At 43.9% G+C, this 22,567-nt stretch overlaps 1 protein-coding gene across 1 annotated transcript in view; it reads left to right on the plus strand.

Moving 5' to 3' along the window:
• Positions 1-22,567, plus strand: part of CPA6 (carboxypeptidase A6) — a 400,270-nt gene that overhangs the window by 328,201 nt on the left and 49,502 nt on the right. The window lies entirely within an intron of this gene.

Genomic DNA, 22,567 nt, shown 5'->3' on the forward strand with positions numbered 1-22,567 from the left:
ATAATATGAATATAAGATTATTATTAGAAGCAGATTATGCAGACACAGTATTCACAGAATCAATGACAAAACAATTATATAAACAGGAATATATATTAGTTAATGTACAATAGGGATATAGGTATAAACTCGGGGTCTACAATCCAACCTAATGCTAGTTGGGAGGTGGGTAAACGCTGTACTTGGGGGGAACAGTCTCTAAGAACTGCCGCGTCTTTCTGGACCCTGACAGGGGTCGCTGCTCCATTTCACTAGCCGCACGTTTTACTAGCAAAGTCTATCAGTTCTCTCTGGACCCCTCTAGCGTCAGTCGGACCCCGTCTGGGCCGCAGCCCGCCCTCTGCCCACGCCCGGTACCGTAAGTCTCTGCTGAAGGTGTTCGCCCGCCCCGCACGTCTCCTTCTGTCACTGGCCCAGGCTCGGGTCTCCTCAGTGATTCTACAGGTACTTGACCGAATGTCTGCTTGGACCGTATCGATGGGGGCTGGTCCTCGGCTGTTGACCGGAGTCATCTGGGTTGGGAGCCTTGACTGGTGTTTGTGGTGTTGTTATGCAGATGAAAGGAACTCCAGAAGGCCACACAGAGATGCTGGATGGTAGGTTTAAACAGCCATACATTTATTCTCCTGCTTCCGTTCCCTTCTCTCCCCTTGTCCCCTCCTCCACATTACATCATCGTTACTAGGCAGAAACTGAAACAAGGATAACAGCCAACCAATCACAGATGTAGTAACAACATCACATCTCTCCTCTTCTCACAAAACAAAACAACAATAGAACTGGATAACGGTTCAAAAATTCACATTAGTACAAAGGGTTTTTTTTTTTTTTTTTCTCTTTTTACTGCAGAACATAGTCCAAAAGGTGGGCTGGCGGTCTTCGATTTGCCCTCGCTGGATAGCGGTGAGACATCTCAGTCCCAGATGAACTTTCCGAGTCCTCTGAGGTATCCTCCCTTGGAACTGCTGAGCTCTGGGGACCCGGCAGGACGTCATCGCCATCTGCCTCGTCTGTTTCTGGGATATAGTCACAAAGTTTTTTAAAATGTGACACGTTCCTTGTGACCTGGCGACCGTGATCTTGAGCAGTGACCATGGTGCCTTTGACTTGTGTGACCTGAAAGGGTTCAGGATAGTATCGTGATGCAAACTTGTCACTAGGTCTTAGTCTTTTTACAAGGACCCAATCTCCCACCAAAACTTCCGGCGGCTTGCAACGATGACTGCTCTTATCTGCATACCTCTTCATCTTCTGTTTGGATATGGCATCCTTAGTAGCAATTGGTGTTTGAACAGGACTCAGCGGAACGCTCGGGAGTTTGACACGCATAGGCCTGTTGAACAGCGCAGTGGCGGGTGGTACCCCGGTAGTAGAATGGGGTGTAGCTCTGTACTGTCTAAGAAATCTGTGTAGCTCTTGCTGTAAATCCTTGTGCTCCATGGTAGCGATCCTCAAAGTTTTGTTGATTGATTGCATGAACCGTTCCACTTCACCATTGGCCTGAGGCCAGTAAGGAGTTATTTTCCTGTGAGTGAAACCCAGATAGGTTGCGAATGATCGAAAGTCTGTGCTATTAAAAGGTGGTCCATTGTCGGATTTCACTGTCTCCGGTATGCCATATGCCGAGAAGATCTTGTCTAATTTTGGTATAACAGCCCTGGCAGAGGTTGTCGAAACATGTTCAATGACTGGGAACCTCGAATAGTCATCCATGACAACCAGCAGATAGGAGTGATCCGGTAAAGCACAGAAGTCAACACTAACAGCAGTCCACGGGCCCTCTGGCAGGGGTGTCATTTGTAAAGGTGCGCGTCTATGGTCAATTGTAGTTGCTTGGCAAGGTATGCAAGTTTCAATAAGTGCCTCCACTTTTTTGTCTAGTCCTGGAAACCAGACTTTCTCTCTCAGTAATTGCTTTGTTTTCACCACCCCTTGATGAGCCTCGTGGGCCAGATCCAGTACTCTGCTTTGAAGCTTCTGGGGTATCACCAGCCGATTGTTACGCAACAGTAGATTTGAATCAGACACAGAGAGAGCATGTCGTGCATTAAAGAAAGCTGTCAAGTAGGTTGTTTGATCTGGTGTTTGGAGGCGGGCTTCAGCAAGAAAATTGCTCCAATTTTTAGATCGAACAGTCTCTATAACTAACTGAAGTTGGTGATCGGAATCCACCGTTTGTTGTATTTCCTCCATAGTCATGGCTTTTGGCACAGAATGTGCAACAATAAAATTGATATGTTCCTCTGCAAGGATAGTTGCTGGGATGTCGTCCTTGGTAGTTTGTGGTGTTGGGTGTCTCGAGAAGTAGTCTGCCGGATTACCAGCTCCTGCCTCGTATCTCAACCGAAACTGGTAGTTCTGTAGGCGGAGCAACCAGCGTTCAAGTCGTGGGGGAGGCTTTGAAGAATGTTTGTTGAAAAGCGGAATGAGCGGTTTGTGGTCACTTATCACTGTGAATTTATGTCCCATAAGGTACAGATGAAAATGAAGGCATCCCCATACAACCGCAAGAGCTTCCCTTTCAGTTTGTGAATAGCGTTGTTCTGTCTCTGTTAAGGCTTTGCTTGCATAGGAAATGGTAGAGACGTTGCCTGCTTTGGACACTTGTGTGAGAATTGCACCCAGGCCCACCGGACTTGCGTCCACGATCAGCTCAGTGGACTTTAGAGGGTCAAAATAGGCCATGACGGTGTCGCCAGTTAGACTGGACTTCATGGAGTCAAATGCTGCTTGGTGTTCAGTAGTCCATGTCCAAGGAGTGTCTTTTTTCGTGAGTAGTCGCAGGGGTTCGGAGACCGTGGCCAGATCAGGTATAAATCGTCCACAGTACGTGACTAGTCCTAGAAAACTGCGAACCTCTGACACATTTTGAGGTTGGCTAGCTGACTTTATGGCAGAAATTTTCTGAGGATCTACTGAAACTCCTTGCTCAGAAAAGATATATCCAAAGAAGCTTAATGACTTTTGGTTAAACTCACATTTTGACGGATTGACAGTTAGATTGCAGGCTTGCAGTCTCTGAAACACTTGCTCTAAGTGACTGTCATGCTCCTCTTGGGTTGTACCATATATAAGAATGTCATCACTGACGTTTAGGACTCCTGCTATTCCAGATAGAACCTGACTGATAACGTTCTGAAATATTTCTGCCGCAGATGAGATACCAAAGTTCAACCTCTTGAATCGTCGTAAACCCACGTGGGTACTAAAAGTTGTAATGTATCTGGAATCTGGATGCAACTCAAGTTGATGATAACCTGATTTTAAATCAATTTTAGAGAATACTTTTGCACCATTCAGGTCCGCGAGAATGTCATCAATAGTGGGCGTGATGTGCCTTTCTCTTTGAATAGCCAGATTGGCATGCCGCATATCCACACATAGCCGGATTTTACCAGGCTGCTTTGGTTTTGGTGCAACAACAATGGGCGATACCCAAGGGGTCGGGCCTTCAACTCGTTCAACCACATCAGACGCTTCCAGATCTTGCAGTTCTTGCTCCACAAGTTTGCGGACATGAAATGGGATGCGCCTGTGAGGTTGAACAGACGGCTGTATTGACTGGTCAATATGCAATTTTATCTGAACGTCTTTTAGCTTACCGAGACCTTTAAAGAGATCGGGGTACCTCTGCATGATGTGTTGGGCCGAAGGACCCGTGACGCTATTGACCAGGTTGACCAGACCCAGAGATATAGCAGTACTGCAACTGAGAAGCGTGTCTGCGGAGCACTCTACTACATATACAGTGTCGGTGATGGACTTCCCGTCAGCTGCAAGTTCTGACTGAAATTTGCCGCACAGGGGTAGTGCCGATGCTGAACCATAAGGAAAAATCTTTAGGCTAGTGCTTTGTAGAGCAGGTCTGTTCGGGAGTCGGCTATAGACTGCACGGCTGATGACGTTTACTGACGCCCCCGTGTCTACTAGGGCTTCCACCGGACTGCCATTTATCAGGATAAGTCGCCTTGGACTGGTAAGTGCGTGCAGTGTTTGAGATCCCTCTGCAGTTACTGAGAATAGATAAGTACTGTGAGGCTCGTCAGTAAGCTGCAGCGTTTGGACTTTTTGTGACCTGGGTTGTACTGTGGGATGAGGGGATTGTGGTTTGGATCTGCACACTTTTGCAAAATGGTTTTGTTTTCCACAATTATGGCAGGTCCCCCCTTTTGCTGGGCAGACATTCTGGTGAGGATACGACCCTCCGCAGTTGTAGCAAGTTGCCCCCTGCGTACGGGGCACAGGCGGTCTCTGTGTTAGCTTTGCTATACAAGATGGTGCTTCCGCCTCGCACTCAATGTTCTCTATGAGTTTAGCTTGTTTTTCGGCGGTATCATTTACACGTGCTGTTTCAAGCAGTTTTGCTAAAGTCATGGTGGGATCTCTGAGTGCTTGTCTCCGTAATTTAGAGGAGATGCAGCCTTGTAAAATCTGCATTTGGATCTCTTTGTCGACATCTGCAAATTCACAGTAAGCTGCAAGGTGCCGTAGTCGGACATGATATTCATCAATATTTTCTGTTGCTGACTGCTTTAATTGTCTAAACTTGAAGATTTCAAATGCCGCATTTCTGTGTGGGGAGAAGTATTTGCTTAATGCTGCCTTGCTGAGCTCATAGTCTTTGTCTTCTCCTGTATTAGGCAGAGTAGTGAAGATATCATAGACTTGTTCCCCTGCATAATGTAATAGCATGGCTTTCTTCCTGGTATCATCTGATATGTTCATGGCTTGTAGGAATATATCAAAACGCTTCAGCCATTTCTCCCAACATGCTGCTAGGTTAGGTGGGGACTGATGTACATCAAAAGCAGGGAAGGCAGGTAAACAGGCCATTGTTGTAGAGCTGAAATACCTTTAGTTGATGATGAACGCTTCCTCGTCGCCAGTTGTGGTGTTGTTATGCAGATGAAAGGAACTCCAGAAGGCCACACAGAGATGCTGGATGGTAGGTTTAAACAGCCATACATTTATTCTCCTGCTTCCGTTCCCTTCTCTCCCCTTGTCCCCTCCTCCACATTACATCATCGTTACTAGGCAGAAACTGAAACAAGGATAACAGCCAACCAATCACAGATGTAGTAACAACATCACAGTGTTGTTCGGGTTTTTGCTGCTTGACCGTCGACGGGTGAAGTCTGGACCTTGACTGCCGTAGCTTTGATCTTTGGTGCTTGACTGTCATCATCTGAGTCTGGGCCTTGTTGGCACACACGGCTGTCGCAAACTGTCACGGCTGTTTGAGATGCAGCAGGACCAACTGTCACTTCCCTTGTATCCAAGGCATTGCAGCGTTTTATCCCCTGTGCTCTGTTCTCCTACAATAGCTCGGTGTGTTATTAGGTTGATTCCCAAGTGAAAGGTTACTGGTTCGAATCGAGGAGTCTGAGTTTTTATTGGTACCATTTTCGGGCACATAACATTTTTTGATCACTTTCTGTTCATATTTTTGAGAGGCAGAATGACCTAAAACAAGCAATCCAGGAATTGTTTTTTAGGTTTTGTTTTTATGCTGGTCACGCTGTGGTAAAAGTGATAAGACAGCTTTATTCTTCGGGTCAGTATGTTTACAGTGATATCACATTCATGTCTTGTTTTCATGTTTTGCTGCTTTTTCACAATAAAAACAATTTTATAAAAAAAATTGTTTTTGCATCGCTTTATTCTGAGAGCTATAACTTTTTTTATTTCTCCGCTGACGAAGCTGTTTGGCGGCTTGTTTTTTGCGCGATAAGATGACATTTTCAGCTATGCCATTTTTATTTACATTTGACTTGTTTTTTTTTAAACAATGTGTTTATGGAATTTTGCACAAAAATCGGAACATACAATCTATAGGGCCAACAGATGCCCAAAACTGTGCCCCAACCTCTGGGCTTACAAAATGAACAGTATAAAAATAAAATAAAAGGAAAATACATATACATAAAAGAAAACAAAAGAAAAAAGAATGGATTAATTACATTAAATTCCCCATATATTAGATGGTTGTGAGAAATAATTTATATCCGTAAGTGCTGTGAATGTTGCATGGCTCATATTTTGCTCTATTGCAAGATCGGAGGTGCAAGGTAGGGAGAGGGGCCCAGAATCGTCCCGCGCGTCACCCAAACTCAGAACGGCGCACAAAATATCCCGCTTCCTCAACGTTCCCCATGTATAGACAATGGGCTGTTTAACCAAGGTTCCCATATTTTATCAGTTTTCTTCTTTGCCTTGAGTGTGTGTGCCAGAGCCCTTTCATATTGACAGTTCGTGTTTAGTCTGGTCACTATCTCCCCCACCGTAGGGATGCCCACTCCTTTCCGTTTAGCCGCGATAGCTGATCTAACTGCGATCAGAATATGTGACAAAATTCCTCTAATTTCCCAGGGGACATCCATTAATCCTATATGAAGTATTCCCATACTAGGTGTTATCTCCTGGTGAGTCCCCAGTACATCCCATATCAAATTATCCATAATGGCAGAGAAGGACCTGTCCAGATCAGTGCACGGGATAACCACATCGTCTGCATATGGACCGATTTTGTGGGAGGACCCCCCCCACCGAGATCCCCGAAATCTCTGAGTTATTTCTAATCTTTTCAGCCAAGGGCTCCATACATAAAGCAAATATGACTGGAGATAAGGGGCAGCCCTGCCGTGTCCCATTTGTTATGGGGAAGGATTCAGAGAGGAAACCAGATGTCAAAACCTTAGCGGAAGGAGTGGAGTACAATGCGTTAATCACAGACAGAATAGGTCCTTTTAGTCCAAATTTAAGCAAAACACTTTTAAGGTATCCCCAGGGCACCCTATCAAACACTTTCTCAGCATCTAGCGACAGGAGTGCACTGGGGAGGCCGCTTAACTCTGCCACTTTGATCAGATCCAACATCCTCCTCGTACCATCTTTAGCTTCCCTACCAGCTACAAAACCAACTTAATCTGAGGATATCAGGGAAGGAACGACACGATTTAGTCTTAACAGCCAAGAGCTTGGTAAAGATCTTTACATCACTATTCAAAAGTGCTATTGGTCTAAAATTACCTGGAGAATCAGGGGTCTTTCCAGGCTTAGGCAATGTGACGATCGTAGCCTCCAAATTAGGTACTGCTACCTTTCCCGAGTCTCTCCAGGCATTATATAACCTGATAAGGTATGGGGTAAGAATTTTTTGGAAACCACGATAGTACTCATTAGCCATGCCGTCTGGGCCAGGGGTCTTGTGACATTTGGATGAATTAATAACATCTTTCAGTTCTACTTCTGTGAAGGGGGCATTCAATATTTGTAACTGTTCCCGGGAAACCTTCGGGAGCTTCAAATAACTCAAATATTGATCAATATCTGACTGTTGTGGCTGTGGGGTATCAACATCATCTTTTAGGTTATATAAAGATTTATAATATGCAGCAAAGACTGCAGCTATGTCCTTCGGACTTCTGGCTATCAACCATTTTGAGTCCCGTAGATCATCTATTCTGGATTTTGCAGCCCTTTTCTTGACCCGCCTGGCCAAAACGGCTCCCGGCCTATCTCCCATGGCGTAGTGACTAAGTTGGAACTTGCGGAGGTTATATTCATATACTGCCAACAGATCAGAACGCAGTTTAAATCTGAGCTGATATATGGCCTCAGTGGTAGCCGGGGAGGGGGAGGTTTTATTTAATATTTATAGCTTTTTCAACTCAGTCAGGAGGTCATTCCTGTGTTGCTCGCTCTTTCTTTTCAATTGTGACGCTTGTTGTAAGAAGACTCCCCGTATCACCGCTTTGTGCACTGTCCATAAAGTCTTGTCGGAAACTGTGCCATTGTCGTTTAATTCAAAATAAGATGTCAATTCTGCTGTTGCTTTTGTCATTATAGAGTCATTCAATAATAGAGAGGTGTTTAGTCGCCAGTGTGGTGTTGGGTTGAATTGGTGCGCAAGATGTACACGTAGGTAGATCGGTGCGTGGTCAGACCACGTAATCGTTCCAACCTCCGCAGATATACATCTATTGAGAGTCTCTATTGTCTACTAGGAATAAGTCAATCCTACTATATGACCCATGTCGGAGAGAATGAAAAGTATAGTCCCTTTCACTGGCATGAGAGTATCTCCAAAAATCGTGCAGACCAAATTCATGGACCAACTTGCCCAATTCTCTCCGAGGGCGACCCGATCTAGATGAGCAGTCTAAAGTACCATCCATTGGCATGTTAACATCCCTGCATACAATAACCTCCCCTTGTTTAAGTGTTGAAATGGTAGAGAGGACTTTTCGCACAAATGGGAGCTGGGCAGAATTTGGGGCTTATAGTGCTGAAATCGTATAAGGGGTCCCATTCAATGTACACACCAACACCAAGTATCTACCCATGGGGTCTGCACACATCTGAATGTTCTAGAAGGCCACCGAATGTTTTATCATAATACAGATTCCTGCTGTCTTAGTCTGGGCATTTGCAAAGAATATATGGGGGAATTGTGCCTGATGCAATCTATGATTATCAGCTGCCAATAAATGCATCTCCTGCAGACACACAATATCTGCCTTGGATTTCCTCACCTCCCTCCACAACATAGAGTGTTTGGCAGGTGAATTTAACCCTTTCACATTCAACGAGAGAAATTGTATACTCATAATTACACATAAAGGAGGAAATTGTTATGAGCCGCATACAAAAATCCAATTTTTCTCTCCCCCCTCCCCCACCCCAACCCCCCCACACCACCCCTCATGAGCCATTCACTGAAAAAAGCACATATGTCCTTAGAACGATCAGCAGTTACGTCAATAGGGGAAATATACCTCAAATTAAATTGGAAAAAAACAAACAAATAAAAAACAATAAAAAGAAGGAAAAAACACAGTGGAAAAAAGTCCGCAGAAAAAACCATAGAGAAAACTTCAGTCAAAAAAGTAAATTCTTCAGACATAAGTCTGACCACGGGGTCCCGTGAGATTTTCAAATCTCGCTGTCACTCAGCAAGATTTCTCACAGTCCAGAGGATCACCAACCAGACGGCTTCTGCCGAACAATAAGAACAAAGGGAAAAAAAAAGGTCAGCAATCCTCTAACAGCTCCATCTCAGCCAGGATAGCGTCCTCACCTCTCTTTCAGGTCGATACCCATTCCTGCGCAATTTTCTTGCCCTTAGCAGGTTGTCTAGGAGCATAGGCAATCTTCCAGGAAGCCAATTTCTCTTCCGCTTGTTTAGGTAAAACACGCTACCACGCCACTGTCACGGAGTATTAGTAGTTTTACTGGGTTGAATCCCCATCTATACCGTATGCCGGCCTCTCTCAATGCCCTGCACACATGGGCAAATTCTCTTCTCTTTGCCAGGGTAGCCGCAGAAAGGTCTGGAAATATCTGCAGATTTTGAAATTCCTCAGGCAGCCTGGGGGTTTGCCTTAGTTGGTATAGGAACATGTCCTTCGTAGTGAAGAAATGAATGTGTGCCAAGGTATCTCTAGGCAAGGTAGGATCTACGTGTCTGGGCTTCGGTGTTCTGTGAATCCTGTCCACCATTAATTCATTAGGGGCAACCTCAGGTAATACAGCCACCAGGAAGCGTCGCATGAACTCAGAGAGATCCTTATCTGGCACTTCTTCAGGGATTCCCCTAAGCCTCACATTGTTACGTCTGGATCTATCTTCTAAGTCACAAACTTTATCAGTGACTCGAGACATCTCTTCCCTGAGTGCCTCATTTTCATCTACCAAGGCATTGATCGTTCTGGCATATTCTTCCATCTTGTTTTCAATGTGGGAAGTACGATCCCCAATGGAAGTAATCTCCCCTTTCATCTCCTGTAACATTGCCTGCATATCTTCCCTCATGGAGGAGCGGATTGCAGCCAGAAATTCTTGCATATTTGCCCTTGTCATTGGTGCTGTGGGCTCATTATCCCTGCTGCTGTGTTTCACATTCTCTGCTTCCCCTCCCCCTGAGGAGTGAGAAGAAGTTGCCGGGGAAGCAGGTGCCATCTTACTCACTGTTCTTGTTGTTTGTCCCCTCTGGAAGAAAGCCTCCAATCTCGCTGGGGATCCTCTTTTTTGAGACCTTCCCCTGGTCATCATGGGCCCTGGGTGTTCTGCCGCCACTGGGTGTTAGGTAATAGGCTGTAGGACGATGCTGTGTGCTGCTTTTTGCTGGTTTTAATCCTGCCTGGCTGGAGCTATGCAGTGAAGCTGCTGCCACCTTGTCTTGCAGGCCACACCCCCACATTTGACTTTTTGATCACATTTTATGCCACTTTTTGTTCAGCAGTATGCTGAAAATAATAGTTTTTTGCGATGTTTTTTATTTATTTTTTATGTTGTTCACTGAAGAGGTTAACTAGTGTGACACTTTTATAGATCGGGTTGTTCTGTATTCGGCGTTACCAAATATGTGTACTTTATGTTTTTTCGCTTCAGCACAATTAAAAACATTTAAAAAAAAACAATTGTTTTTAATCACTATATTCTGAGAGCTAAAGGTTTTTTATTCCTCCACTTACATTGCAGTAACATGGCTTGTTTTTTTTGCAGGGCAAGCTGATGTTTTCAGCGATACCATTTTTGGTTACATTCGACTTTTTGATCGCATTTATACCACTTTTTTTTCTCGGCTGCATGATGAAAATCTATCGTTTTTACACTTTTTTTTTTTTACCGCCTTTACTGAAGGGGTTAACTAGTGTGACAGTTTTATAGATCAGGTTGTTCTATATGAGGCAATATCAAATATGTGTACTTTATTTTTTATTTTTTTACATGAATATATATATTATTGGTATAATATTTTTCCTATTTTTTGTTGTTTAATTTGTGATTTTTTTAAAAAATATTTTTAAAACTTTTTTTTTATTTTTTTACCTTGTCCCTCCAATGAAACATCAACTTTCCCTGCCCTGATCACTAACCTAATACATTTGCATTGCAAGGTATTAGCTGAATTCATCGCACACAGGGAGGATACATGTCAGCCTGCTCTGAGCAGGAACTTATAGGCCACCATACCTGGGTGACGCAACAGCCTTCTTTCTGTCTTGGTCACCATTGAGACCATTGGCACAACTTGATTGCAGTCGAGTTGTGCCAATCGGAGGAGACAGGGATCCCCCTCTCTAAGCTGATTGATGTCGCTATCGAAACACAGAGTTTCGATGCAAACATTTACATTTTTTTTTAATAAAAACTAATTGCAGAAATGATTTTTAGACCCAAATACAGTGTATTTAAGTAAAAAAAAAGTGACCTTTAATTATGGACATCGTGGGAAGAGGCCATCATTGAACTTTTCCTTGAAGGTACTGTATATTTATGTGGGATAGATACACTACAGATTTTACTTCCAGGTTTCTGCAGCATATTACAATATCAGCAAATCTCGTCCACATATCGTGGGGAAAAAAGTCCATAGAGTATTCATAGTAATTAAGCAACATAGCAGATTTCATATTCCACATCTCAACTTGTGTCACAGATTTCACTATTTTTAGGCCATGTTCACATATTCAGTATTTGGTCAGTATTTTATCTCAGTATTTGTAAGCCAGAACCAGGAGTGGAACAATCAGAGGAAAAGTATAAAAGAAACACTTCACCACTTCTGTATTTATCACCCACTCCTGGTTTTGGCTTACAAATACTGAGATATACTACTGGCCAAATACTCAGCATGTGACCTTGGCCTTAATGGGTGGTGGGAAATCTACAGCAGAATTAGTACATGATAAGCATGTAATGCATGCTGATTTTGTTGAGTGCTTCAAGACAGATATAAAAATTAGATTTTTTTCTGGTGATACATTTCAACAATTTCACTTGTAGGATTTATAAATGTATGAAGTTGGATTCAGGGGGGAGGCGTTGCCTCTAAATGGCCCATGTACACAACACACTAGGGCATTTGGATACCAAAGAAAATGGAGGAGTAATCTGCTTGGGACCTCATTTGTTCAGCTAGAGCTTGAAGCCCAAGCATAGAAGCTCTTTGGAAAATGTGGCAGGACAAAGTCTAATTAATTGAATAATTTTGGTGACTCTCAATCAATTCAAACCCAAATACTAAGAATTACTAAACATCTACCAAGTCCCAACACTCTGAGAGTAACTAAACTTTGAAATTTTATAGCAACAGTTTTGTCATTTTGATCAATGGATGTTCAGGACCTGAGACTCCCACTGATCGCTCAAAGGAAGGGGCTTATCCACCAGCATGAGCAAAGCAGAGTACAGGCTCACAAGAAAGTCTATGGGACAAATTCATCATTGCTTTTGCACCCTTTTTTGTCTAGTTTTGTGTAGTTTTTGCCTGTTTTTCATTTGCGCGATTTTCCTCTTTTCATTTGCACCTATGTTAAAGTCACTTTTTTATGTGTTCATCTGTGTTTCTTTTGTGTTTTTTTTTTGTTCATTGTAGGCGGGGCATAGGCTTCCCAGATGTTTTTGTCTATTTTCAAAATATTGGTACATTTTCATGCAAATATGAAATATACAGATAGGTCCATATATATTTGGACAGAGACAACATTTTTCTAATTTTGGTTCTAGACATTACCACAATGAATTCTAAACAAAACAATTCAGATGCAGTTGAAGTTCAGACTTTCAGCTTTCATTTGAGGGTATCCACATTAAAATTGGATGAAGGGTTTAGGAGTTTTAGCTCCTTAACATGTGCCACCCTCTGTTTTTAAAGGGACCAAAAGTAATTGGAGAATTGACTCCAAGGCTATTTCATGGACAGGTGTGGGCAATCCCTTCGTTATGTCATTCTCAATTAAGCAGATAAAACGCCTGGAGTTGATTTGAGGTGTGGTGCTTGCATTTGGAAGGTTTTGCTGTGAAGTAAATATGCGGTCAAAGGAGCTCTCCATGCAGGTGAAACAAGCCATCCTTAAGCTGCAAAAACAGAAAAAACCCATCCGAGAAAATGCTACAATATTAGGAGTGGCAAAATCTACAGTTTGGTATGTCGCGCCCAGGGGATGGGGAGTACTCGGCACCCGGGCCTTGTTAGTTTTGGGGGAGGTCGCGGCGGTCAGCTCCCAGGCCCCTACCCTGGGCCTCTCTTTTAAAAAGGATGGACAATTATAGATATAAGTTTGTGACGCCACCTGTGGTGCCTGGTGAGGATCACCAGCGCTGCGGCAGCCCACTGAGGCCGGTGTTAAGGCAGCTTGCGTGGTACCGCTCCCCACAGGTGGAGCTAGGCCTCAGGGCAGCGGGGGAAGTAAGGATGCAGGACCGATCGGACCCAGCCGGGTCGGAGCAAGAACAGGGACAGACACGATAGTCACTTCAGTACATTTTACTGATGGTATTCCAGGCACAATCCGGGGCACTGTAGGGTGAAAGGTGCATATCGGGATCCTCCCCAGTGAGCGGGTGTAGGGCCTCCTGTCTCTTGCCTTTTGGTAGTAAGTTTCTGACCTGCCTGGAGCTAGGCCTAACTTTGTTTCTGTCCTGCACTGGCTGACCTTGTGGTAGAGCCTTCTCTTGGAGTACGCGCTCCCAGCTTGCGGGGCCTCTGCGACTCCTGGCTCTGTTACGTATCAGCTCTTTGGTGATCCTGGGACCTGAAGTCTTCCAGGGGTCTCCGGTTGTCTCTACAGGGGTATATACGGCCCTGTAGACACGGACCCGGTGTCCGGTATATGTTTCTGGGGTGAGCTGGTAAAGCTCCTCTGCCCCCAATGCTACTCACTCCTCTTGCCTTTGGCCTACTCGGGGCCCTCACTAGGCTATACACACTGGCAGCTAGCTGGCTGCTTCTTCTGCCGCTCTCTGAGCGTCGGCCACGCTCCTAGCTCTAACTGAGCTCCCTGAATCTAGCTAGCAGGAGCCTCGTGCTCCACTGCTGAACGATTAGATGCGTTCTCTAAACTAGATTGAGCTCCACTGCAGACTGACCTCTCTTAGGCTTCTCTACTGCAGGAACTCTTCAGTGGAACTCCTAGATTCAACTGCCTAGCTCCACCTTCCCTATTTATATCCCTAACGGGCTCCCTCTGGTGGTCTGAGGTGGAAGGTGGAGGTGTGTGTATGCTGTGGGGGCCTCTTGTGTAGAAATCCTTTAATGCACCCCTCTAGGATCTGTGGTACCAAGCGCAGCTGGGTGCCACAGGTACATCCTGAGAAAGAGAAATCACTGTTGAACTCATCAATGAAAAAAGACCTGGGCGCCCATGGAAGACAACAGTGGTGGATGATCGCAGAATAATCTCGGTGGTGAAGAGAAACCCCTTCACAACAGCCAACCAAGTGAACAACACTCTCCAGGAGGTAGGCGTATCAATATCCAAATCTACCATAAAGAGAAGACTGCATGAAAGTAAATACAGAGGGTTCACTGCACGGTGCAAGCCACTCATAAGCATCAAGAATAAAAAGGCTAGACTGGACTTTGCTAAAAAACATCTAAAAAAGCCAGCACAGTTCTGGAAGAACATTCTTTGGACAGATGAAACCAAGATCAACCTCTACCAGAATGATGGAAAGAGAAAAGTATGGCGAAGGCGTGGTACAGCTCATGATCCAAAGCATACCACATCATCTGTAAAACATGGCGGAGGCAGTGTGATGGCTTAGGCATGCATGGCTGCCAGTGGCACTGGGTCAGTAGTGTTTATTGATGATGTGACACAGGACAGAAGCAGCCGAATGAATTCTGATGTATTCAGAGCCATACTGTGTGCTCAGATCCAGCCAAATGCAGCCAAACTGATTGGTCGTCATTTCATACTACAGATGGACAATGACCCAAAACATAAAGCCAAAGTAACCCAAGAGTTTATTAAAGCAAAGAAGTGGAATATTCTTGAATGGCCAAGTCAGTCACCTGATCTCAACCCAATTGAGCATGCATTTCACTTGTTAAAGACTAAACTTCAGACAGAAAGACCCACAAACAAACAGCAACTGAAAACCACCGCAGTAGAGGCCTGGCAGAGCATCAAAAAGGAGGAAACACAACGTCTGGTGATGTCCATGAGTTCAAGACTTCAGGCAGTCATTGCCAACAAAGGGTTTTCAACAAAGTACTAGAAATGAACATTTTATTTACAATTATTTAATCTGTCCAATTACTTTTGGTCCAAGGTGGCACATGTTAAGGAGCTGAAACTCCTAAACCCTTCATCCAATTTTAATGTGGATACCCTCAAATGAAAGCTGAAAGTCTGAACTTCAACTGAATTGTTTTGTTTAAAATTCATTGTGGTAATGTCTAGAATCAAAATAAGAAAAATGTTGTCTCTGTCCAAATATATATGGACCTAACTGTATATATCATATATTATTCATATATGTCAAATATGAATATTTTCATGCAAAGTCCCCCCCCACATCCCAGAATGATTACGATATATCTATGCCAGTAATTGTGACATTTTGCAAAGTGTGACTTTTTGCACTAAAAAGTCATAAAAACGTCAAAGATAAAAATGATTTTTTACTTTTAAGCTAAATTCATGAACCACGTGTGACATTTTAAAGAATTATGGGCAAAAAACAGAGACAAATACAGTAATACAAAAAAGAAAAGTGAAAGGTTTTGAAAGTTTGAAGCACTTAAAAGCACCACTCCAGTATTTTTTTATTTCAGCGCTAGAGTCCTGCCACTAATGTAAGTTCCCTGCCCCTAGTAATATACTTACCAGCTGCCATCTTCTGCTACTCTCGGCACCGCTTCAGTCCCATACTGCCATCTTCTGTCTGATCGGATGTTAGCAGTAACGGTCATAAGCTCTCAGTGTAAGTCTTACATTGAAAACTGACCTTCGGATTGCCCAGCAAACACTGGAGCGATCCGGCAGATCACAAACTGCAGAAGACCACCAGGAGTGGTGCCAATAGCAGGTGAAGACAGCGGCTGGTAAGTATGTTACTAGGTTCAGGGAACTTAGATTAGTGACATCACTCAGAAGAAATTTTCCAGAAGTGAAGAATCCCTTTAACTTACTTAAAGGATTTGTCCACTACTTGGACAATCCCTTTTTGATCAAAATGTTTTGCCCCGATAAAATAAAAAATTCTACACTCACCTCCTGTGCTGGCTCCATTCCCGTGGTGTCAGCATTCACGGTCCTGGGTCTCCCGTTCTGCTGTTGTCAAACGTGACGCCGGCGTCCAATCAGCACTAGCATCACTGTCCCCACCTTCGAACAAATCAAAAATGAAGAGGAAGTCTGATTCCAGACTTCCTCTTCATGCTCAATTCAGCAGGAGTTGGGGACAGTGATGCTAGCGCTGATTGGGTGCTGGCATCAAGTGTCACAACAGCAGCACGGGAGCCCTAGTGTTACGCACATGCCCGGACTGACTGGCATGAGCGTGGTTAGTGATCCCACTGGACCATGAACCGAGGAGTGCCTGGAGGGGCGTGACTAAGTATCAACTCGGTCCGACCAAGGTCACACGGCGGCTCAATAGACTCCGCGAACCAGGGAGGAACCGAGCAGAGGGACCAGTTGTAACTCCCGGTCAGACCTCGGTCACAGCTGTTGACTCACACCGGGGAATGCAGGAACAGGCAGGTTAGGCTGGCATACAGACAGGTGGGTACTGGCAGGCGCGGCTGGTATGCAGACAGGTGGGTACTGGCAGGCACGGCTGGTATGCAGACAGGTGGGTACTGGCAGGCTCGGCTGGTATGCAGACAGGTGGGTACTGGCAGGCACGGCTGGTATGCAGACAGGTGGGTACTGGCAGGTAGGAACGCAGGCAGGATAGGGACCAGTACAGACTGGGATACAGGAACAGAGCCGCAGGTGTGGTAGACAAGCAGAGTAGAGCAAAACACGCAGGTGCGGTAGACAAGCAGAGCAGAGCAAAACCCGCAGGTGCGGTAGACAAGCAGAGCAAAACCCGCAGGTGCGGTAGACAAGCAGAGCAGAGCAAAACCCGCAGGTGCGGTAGACAAGCAGAGCAGAGCAAAACCCGCAGGTGCGGTAGACAAGCAGAGCAGAGCAAAACCCGCAGGTGCAGTAGACAAGCAGAGCAGAGCAAAACTCGTGGTGCGGTAGACAAGCAGAGCAGAGCAAAACTCGCAGGTGTGGTAGACAAGCAGAGCAGAGCAAAACCCGCAAGTGCGGTAAACAAGCAGAGCAAAACCCGCAGGTGCAGTAGACAAGCAGAGCAGAGCAAAACCCGCACGTGCGGTAGTCGAGCAGAGCAAAACCCGCAAGTGCAGTAGACAAGCAGAGAAGAGCAAATACATACAAGGTACTTACAATGAAGTAGCGAGTGTACACTAAACTCACAAACAGAAGTACAGAGACGAGTTGGAGTTAGGTGCAGGTTCAGACACTGCAGGAAAAGGGAAGATACGGACATAGAGACAAACAAGTAACGGGCTAGGACACTGTTGAGACAGGAACTGAACCAGGAACAAGATACAGGAACAAGCCTGGGAACTCAGCCCCCAGGGTGGCGGAAACAGACTAGAAGTCACAGATACAGATAACGGGCTTGGGTATACAGCCCAAGCGGAAACAGACAAGATACAGGACAGGACCTGGCAACTCAGTTGCACAGAACACACTGAAAGTGTTGCTCAGGCACCTCCTACTGGGTGGAGGGGGTTTAAGTAACCAGTGACTCACAGCAATAGGCTGGGGACACATTAGGACTGTGCACACAGTAACTATAATAAACAGGCAGTAACCGCGCCACCGCCCTAAGCAATCAGACAAGAGACATGCACACAGCAGTTACTGGAGCAAAGTGTGCAGCCTGGACTGATAGGTAAGATGGCAGTCTTGCATGGTGGGAGGTGGTAAGCCATGCCAGCACGCCGCCAGGGATGTTACACCCAGGACCGCGTGTGCTGACACTGTGGGAACGGAGCCAGAACAGGAGGTGAGTATAGGCTTTTTTATTTTATGGTGGCCAAGCAAGGGGTATGAACAGGGGTTGTCCAAGTTGTGGACAACTTCTTTAACAGTTATGTTTATAAATAGTGTTATATTGTTGCAGCTTGCCTTGAAGTTTTGTCCAAGAAAGACTATGGCTGTGTGCCCACTATACATTTTTTAAGCGTTTCCGCAGGGGCTATTCCGCTGTAGAAACGCTTAAAAAACGCTTGGTAGAAGATCTGCCATGTTCCCCAATGATAATCCGCATGTGCTGTGCACATGCGGCGTAAATTTCCACTGCGGATTATCATTGCGGAAAAATCCGCAGCACTACCAATTATTTTGCGGAATCGCGGCATTTTCGTGGCCATTGACTTACATTGGACCGCATGACATCCGCATCACTGCATCTACACGCGGATAACATACGTTTCAATGTGCAGATGGTACCCAGGTTTGGAGAAGAGGAGACTCTCCTCCAGAGCCAGGTACCATAGTACCTGTAAAAAAAAGAATAAAATAAAAAATAAATATTATACTTGCCTTCTGATGGCCCCCAATGTCTTTGTCCTGGCTTGCCGGCAGCTCGCAGTAGACTAAAGGACCTGCGGTGACGTCATTTAGTCATGTGATGGGTCACACGACCGCTGACGTCGGCAGTCGCGCTGACCCGTCCCATGACTAAATTCGTCATGGCAGGTCCTTTTAGTCTACCGCGAGCTGCCGGCAAGCCAGGACAAAGACACCCGGGGCCATCAGAAGATAAGTATAATATTTTTTATTTTTTACCATTCTTTCGGTCACACTATATAAATCCATGCCGTTTGCATGGATTTATATAGTGTGACCAAGTTGACAAGCACTTTCCAACTGATGCTAAAATCGCTTGGAAAGTGCTTGACAACTCGCATGCGGAAATGCAAGTAAAAAACGCTTCACATCCGCATGTCCCTGGCAGGAAAAATGTATGTAACATCCGCATGCGTTTTTTCTGCCAGGGAGACGCAGAAACGCTCAGGAAAAATCCGGAGCATTTCTGCATCGTGGGCACATAGCCTATGTTGGGAAATTACTTTCTGCTTATTTTGCTGGATTTGTGTTGGATAGTTTTGCAAACTCACCTAACATATTTGTGATCAATAACATGAATAATTTGTGATCTCTTTGGAAGGACAGCCATAATAATGTATCTGTAGTATTTTTGTATCACTTTCATTAGCCACTGGCTCTTTAAACTCTGGCGCTAAAGAGATTTGCTGATTAAAGTAAATATTTCTGAATGTACAGGAAACAGATGAAAGGCTAAAGACAGTAAAAGAATGCATAAAACTATTACCCAACTTATAATTAAAATAGTAGGCAATAAAAAACTAGTACTGTCAGCTGACAGAATGAACCTCTGCTACCAGCTCCACCTGGTATGGTTCCTGACAGTTCATGGAGTTTGACTTTTATTCCGAGGTGACAAAAGGAAATAACTCCTTGTCAGCGCTGAAAATAATATGTTTATTTTTAGCTTTCAAATCCTTTTCTATTCATTTATGTATCCACTCAGTCTATGCAATGTATGCAGCCAATTATCACTAATTAATTTTAACTGATGTTGTCAGCAGGCCAATTACCAACCCCCTGGAATTATTACCATCAAGCCTCATTAAATCTATGAATGAGGTCAGTTCTGCTGAAATGAATCTTTTTTGTGCTTCCTGTTTTCATTATTGCTGTGAATTATACATTTAGGCTGGAAAGGTGCATATGTGTCTATGTGTATTATCACCCAACTTATGATGGCACAATACTGAAAAATTACAAGCGATATCTACAATATGTTCATTAAAATAAAACTTTAGCCAGTTCACAGCCAGACACATTTCCGGGGTTTTTCATAAATGCAGTTTTAAGAGCTTTACCCTTTAGCGACCGAGCCAATTATGTCCTTAATGACCAGGCCAAATTTTACAATTCTGACCACTGTCACTTTATGAGGTAATAACTCTAGAACTCTAGAATGCTTCATCGGATCCCACTGATTCTGAGATGTTTTTTTCGTGACATATTGTACTTCATGATAGTAGTAAATTTTCTACGATATGACTTGTATTTATTTGTGAAAAAAACTCAAATTTGGCGAAAAATTTGAAAATTTTGCAATGTTCAAACATTGAATTTTTATGCCCTTAAATCAGAGAGTTATGTCACACAAAATAGTTAATAAATGACATTTTCCACATGTCTACTTTACATCAGAACAATTTTTGAAACTATTTCTTTTTTTGTTAGGAAGTTATAAAGGTTAAAAGTTGACCAGCAATTTCTTATTTTTCCAATAAAATTTACAAAACCTCTTTTTACGGACCAAATCACATTTGAAGTTACTTTGAGGTGTCTATATGACCGAAAATACCCAAAAGTGACACCATTCTAAAAACTGCACCCCTCAAGGTGCTCAAAACCACATTGAAGAAGTTTTTTAACCCTTCACGTGCTTCACAGGAACTGAAGCAATGTGGAAGGAAAAAATGAACGTTTAACTGTTTTTCACAAAATGTTCACTTCAAACTCAATTTTTTTATTTTCAGAAGGGAAACAGGAGAAAATGAACCCCAACATTTGTTGTGCAATTTCTCCTGAGTACGCTGATACCCCATATGTAGGGTAAAACCCCTGTTTGAGCTCACAGAAGGGCTCGTAAGGGAAGGAGCACCAACTTTTTGAATGCAAAAATGTTGCATTTGGAGAGCCCCTGATGTGCCTAAACAGTGGACCCCATTTTGAAACTAGACCCCTCAAGAAATGTATCTAGATATGTTGTGAGCACCTTGAACCCCCAGGTGCTTCACAGAAGTTTATAAAGTAGAGCCGTGAAAATGAAAAATATTTTTCCCACAAAATGTACTTTTAGCCCCAATTTTTTTATTTTCCCAAGGGTAACAGGAGAAAATGTACCCCAAAATTTGTTGTTGAATTGCTCCTGAGTACGGAGATACCCCATATGTAATGGAAAACTATTGCTTGGGCGTACGGCAGGGCTTGAAAAGGAAGGAGTGACGTTTGGAACTCAGACTTTGATGGAGTGGTCTGCGGGCGTCATGTCGCGTTTGGAGAGCCCCTGATGTGCCTAAACTGTGGAAATCCCCAAGTTACCCCATTTTGGAAACTACACCCCTCAAGGATTTTATCCAGAGGTATAGTGAGCATTTTGAAGCCACATGCACTACACAGAATTTGATAACATTAGGTCATCATATTGAAAATTTTCATTTTTTTATCACTAAAATGTAGTTTGTAATTTTTACAATGGATAATAGGAGAAAATGGACACCATAATTTGTTATGCAATTTCTCCCGAACGCGATGATGCCCCACATGTTGTCAGAAATTACTGTTAGGCCACACGTCAGGGCTGAGAAGGAAGAAGCACCATTTGTATTTTGGAGAACAAATTTTGGTAGAATAGTTTGTGGGTGACATTTGCGCAGCCCCAAAGGTGTCAGAACAGCATAAAACCCCCAGAAGTGACCCCATTGTAGAAATTGCACATCTCAATGAAATGATCTATGGCTGCAGTGACTATTCTGTAATATCCATGCCAGGCTTTGTTCTGGAGAATTGCAAATATGCCAGTTTAGTGCCCATACATTGAGCCCTTATAAAGTGTAGTGTCTTCATATATTGTAGCACCCCCATACATTTCTCCTGGTGACACACACCCCGTAAATTGTTAAGTGCTCTCTCCCCGCTACAATAATGCCAAACATGTGGCCGCTTACTGCAGTTTAGGCGTAGAGTGGCTCAAAAGGAGGGGGGCATTTAGATTTGAGAGCGAAGAATTCACTGGATTTTATTTGAGGGGTGGGAGCTGTTGATTTTCCAGAGGGGCTTTGTTCTGCCAGTAACGTGGGACCACCTATAGTTCCAGTGACAGATGACGGACCTGAGAGGGGGCTGGTTTTGTGTGGGATAAATTAGGGGTTTTATTGGTAACATTTTGGGGTACATAACTTTCAATTGCTTCCAGAATAAGACTGGATCGCCAGTCTACGCTGAGCACTTACGTCAGGGTTTCTGTGTAAATCCCACAAAAATGCGATTCAGACGAAACCCCCAATGGAACCACCCACCATAATGAGGCAGATTGTACTCTGTTTGGCTTCTTCTCTGGCGGTATCCATCTTTTTAGGCGTGCACAGATCTGTGGTCGCCCACACTTGTGCGCTAAAAAAAAACATAAAATGATGGGATGCTGCCGGAACACAGATCAGTCCAAAGTGACTCCATCTGCCTCATAAGTGAGTGATTCCGTCCGGGGTTTTTTTGAATTGCGGTTTTGGGGAATTTACATGGAAAACACGACATAAGCGCTCAGCGGAGAGCACAGGATAAATGTGAGCTGAATCTTATTCTGATTTTTTGGAGGCAAAATTAACAAATAGTCAGCAGTACAAGAATAGTCCTAATTTTTATTTTTGCACCATTCACTGTGCGGTATAAGTGATAACGCAAATTTATTCTACGGGTTGGTGCGATTATAGGAATACCAGATTTATATGTGTTTTTTTAGGTTTTGCTGCTATCACACAGTAAAAATGCTTTCCTATAAATAGTAGTATTTTTCGTTGCCATATTCTGAGCGCTGTTACTTTTTTATTTTTTGGTGAACAGAGCTATATGAGGGCTTATTTTTTGCTGGACGAGTTGCAGATTTTTTTGGTACCATATTTGGGCATATAGTAATTTTTGATAGCTTT

This window comes from Phyllobates terribilis, unplaced genomic scaffold (genome assembly GCF_046119375.1).
Source record: "Phyllobates terribilis strain yellow unplaced genomic scaffold, ASM4611937v1 Scaffold_4__5_contigs__length_816908805, whole genome shotgun sequence".
In the NCBI taxonomy this organism is placed as follows: Eukaryota; Metazoa; Chordata; class Amphibia; order Anura; family Dendrobatidae; genus Phyllobates; species Phyllobates terribilis.